General features: G+C 33.2%; 1 long non-coding RNA gene across 1 annotated transcript; it reads left to right on the top strand.

The window, feature by feature from the left end:
• The first annotated feature begins 2,120 nt into the window (after positions 1–2,120).
• On the top strand, positions 2,121–3,700 carry LOC110939087. Its single transcript, XR_002591951.2, has 2 exons — positions 2,121–2,278; positions 3,415–3,700. It is a non-coding gene; the product is annotated as an uncharacterized LOC110939087 (long non-coding RNA).
• The last annotated feature ends 520 nt before the right edge of the window (positions 3,701–4,220 follow it).

The following is a 4,220-nucleotide window of genomic DNA, read 5'->3' as shown; positions in this document are numbered from 1 at the left end:
AGGATCCCACCTTAGGGTACCATATTACTACATATTCTTTAGGATCCCACCTTTGGGCCCCCTACCCGTCGGCGACGCCCTCTAGTTTTTGCAGTTTTCGGCAGGTTCGTTTCGTCGTCCGTACGCACTAAAACGCACGTAACTTTTGAACCGTTTACCCGTTTGACCTCCCGTTTCTTCCTACATGCTTGTAAATTCACATTCTATCATATGAACATAAAATCTTACCTCCGGATTACGGAAATCCTTAACTTACATACATTCGACTTAACTATTATCTAACTATTTGACCCGTTAAGGGTATTCGCGCATTAATTGGTCTACGACTGACCAAACCATCATCCCCACTTCCATACCTGTCCAAAACATTACTCTAATCGAATAACTTGCTTCTAAACCACTTTTAAGTTCGTTTACCCCAAAATACCCATCATGGGCATTTTGGTCAACCTTAAACCCATCATTTACGACGAAAGACTTTAACACATATTTGACCTCAAACATCATATTTAATTCATTACAACACTTTATTACTTACTTGTACTACGAAGTGATTACGGAAATCACTTACCTCGTGCATCCATGTTCGTAACCGCTTCCTTGCCCCATTTCGACCCGTTAGCCTTTCATGCTTGGTCCATGCTAGTGTGGTTCCTATCCTTTCATGTCGTCATGCCATAATAATGTTAGTACTCATGCTTATTCATATTAATACACATTTTCCAGCTCTTATCTACATTGACTTTCACTAACACGCATACAACATAAATTGTCAACCACATTGTTCAGTTAGACAACCTAACGTAATTCATAACATCATCCTTTACTAGCATGGTCATATATTATATATTTAGTACACATTCACTTCTTGATTGAAATTAAGTGATTAATAAAAACACATGGGGAGCATCGCCCGTTCAAGCACAATGTACAAGCTTCTAATGCATAGTCTTGACCAACACATACATTCAACCCGAATTCTTGTATGAGTTCCATCTAAGGCACATTCCTCAAGTTAGTATACTACTAATTACATCATTATCATGTTTCATTCATATATGTCAAGCCATTTCATACAATCTCACATCCTAACTTCACCTAGACATTTCATCAAACACTTGGCGTGCGTACAAGTTTCTAAACATGATGTACAAGTAACCTTCATTCTTTTCTTTCTAATTCTTGTTTTCAATCATCCAAACTACCAATAACAATTCAATCTCATACCATATTCAATATAACTAACAATTTGGTCACATGCAACATATCATATCAAGAATTAAACAAAGATTGGACATGGGTGACATACCCATGTCGCCATTTCTACTAACCCAAGTGGGTTTCATCTCCAAATCTCAATTAACATCAAATCTTGCATAATTCACATTCCAATGATAATTCTAACATATGTTCATGCTTAATTTCATCCCAATTCATGGATTAAGACCTAACCCATTTCGTACAAGATCACCAATCTTAGTTTTTGAGACATACCTTTTGATCCTCTTGTGATGGTGAGCATTAATTCGTGTTTATTCATGATTTTGAGCTTGGATTCAACCTTCAATTTGGACTTCTTTAAGAACTAGGGTTTGCACCCCTTTGTTCTTCTCCAGAGCATTCCACGCACACACACACGATGTATGTGTGTTGTGTGTTGTGATTTTATTTAATAAAACATAACTTTCCCCCTTGTTCATATATGGTCCCTCAAGTTTGTTCACTTGTTTGCTTTGCTAAACTTTTGACTAGGTATAATAACCTAGTTACTACATTCTATATTATTAAACATGGGGTCTCATTAGCAAATTTAGTAATTCGAGTTTTTGGAGCGTTACTTAACTAGGTTAAATAACCTAGTCGTTTATTTCATGCTAAGTCATATAAGAACACATGGCAATTATAAACATTCGGGTTTTGGGATATTACAAAAAAACATGTGCAATATTTCGTATATCATAATCCATTGGAACACATTCATCATGTAATATGAGGACAATGTCGAATTTATTCACGCAATTAACCCTAAAGAAACAATATCTCAAAGATTATTTCTGTAACTTATTAATTAGAAATTTGTAACTAGGTATAACAATTATTGTTAAAATCTACATGACAGTGATATAGAAACGTAAAGAAGCCACCAACTACAACCAATATTTGTAGATATAAACTACCTCTTTCCCCTTGTATTGCTTATTTGTGAAGCCTTAATCGAATCTCAAGATGAGAAAAAGTTTGTTCGTGTTAATGTTCATGCTTATTCTTTTTGTTTCCGGTATGTCTTTCTTGACTCAAAAACAGTATAAACGACTATAATTTTTGATGAATCAAAACAGGTTCGGGTTTCTTGGCCATCTTAACACATACATACACACATATATATAGGTTAGGTTTATTTGTAAACCTCCCTCTTAATTGTGAACTAAATGAATCAATCTTAGCCCTTGATCATTTTAGATCAAAAAGGTAGGATTGTCATTAACCCAAGTATTTTTAATTTAAATCCTTTAATTTTCTCCCCCCTCTCTCATATTTAATTATTTCTTTATTATTTCTATTCTCTCTCAATTCTTAAACACAATGATCTAGATTAAAAAAAAAAAATCGATTAAACATTAGTTGTTATACGATCCAATAAACAAGATCAATGAAAAACAATATCGATCAAATCAAGAAGATTGATAAAAAAAGCTTTCATCTTTTTTTTTCTCAGTCGGCTCCTTTGAAGCCCTCAAAACGTAAAGTCGTAAACACATCAGATCCGATTCATAAGCAACAATGACCCGTTTCACATAAAATCCACCTTTTCCTTTTATATTAATGATTTTTGTGCATCATCACCTTTTTGTGTATTACTATTCATGTTTATACTCATCCGTTCTCTTTTCTTAATAATCAAGCTTGATTCCTACATTTTACAACTGGTAAGACCATGTGTAGTGGTTAAGAAAAATAATGTCCTCACCATGGGGCATTATTCGACATGTGGCAACCCAGTCAGCATGGAGCGTTATTGCAAAATTGGCGTAGTGAGAAGAATGCCCAAATAATGCCCCTTTCAATCCTTAAAAAAAAACAAACAAACAAACTGATTTCTCATTGGGTGGTCAACCCAAGTCAAACCTCCAACAAGTGCAAAATGGCGTTTTAATAATAACCCTAATCAATTTTTTTTTCAAAAATAACCCCCCAAAACGCCTCATGTAATGGGATTGGGGGCGTTATATAGCGTTTTTTTTTTGAAAAAATTTTAAAAATCACGTCCAACTACGGATGGTCTAATACACAAACATGTAGTGGATCCCTAACAAATACTTGTTTATTTATTATTGTTATCGAGTAAGATTCTTGTTTACAATGAAAATTCCGCATATATGATTTTAATAACATGATAAAAAATAATAATTGCAGAAGAGAGGATGGTGAAAGTGACAGCAAAGACGTGTGAATCGAAGGGGACTGAGTTCACTTGTCTCAATGATGACACGTGTAAAAAGTCTTGTCAAAAGGATGGTTTTATTTCGGGAACATGTGAAGGTTTTCAACGTAAATGTAATTGCTTCAAGCAGTGTTAAACTTAAAAATATGCATGGCGTACTTTTTTCTATGTATCTTATGTTTATGAAATTTAGTCTCACATCTGTGCGCGACTGAATGTATATTTAATAATGATAAATGAAGTATCTTATGTATAAAATCTTCTTTTTTAGCTAACATGTTTGTTCTATAATATGATAAATATTTAGTTTGTGTTTTTAAGAAAACTACATAAAGATATAAAATTACATATAATATGTAGATAATGAAGACAAACATATATAAAATATTAGATATGAATATCTATTTGCATTAGTCAGAAGATTGAAAACTAAGAATTTACACTCGATATCAACTACCTAAGTTCTGTTCGGGGATGATGACATTTACCCAAAAATTTGGTCACCTAAATTTGTTAGCAAATTCGATTATGAAAGGAGTGGTAAATCATGTATTTATACTTTTTTAGACTTTAAAGATTCTAAGTTTTTACAAATGGTATTATAACTAGTGGGGTGAAATCCACGTGGGGATATTAAAATTTGTAAGGGTTGATTCCGACTGCTACGAAAAAGTTGATTTACAATGATTTTACTACACAAAAGGTGCATGATTTAACTCAAAAAAATATAATCGTGTTTTATATCGATCAAAAACCATATAAACGAATATGAATATCG

The sequence above is a fragment of the Helianthus annuus genome, chromosome 5, assembly GCF_002127325.2.
Source record: "Helianthus annuus cultivar XRQ/B chromosome 5, HanXRQr2.0-SUNRISE, whole genome shotgun sequence".
NCBI lineage: Eukaryota > Viridiplantae > Streptophyta > Magnoliopsida > Asterales > Asteraceae > Helianthus > Helianthus annuus.
The sequence above is the reverse complement of the archived record's forward strand: the minus strand, read 5'-3'. Positions and strand labels throughout refer to the sequence as shown.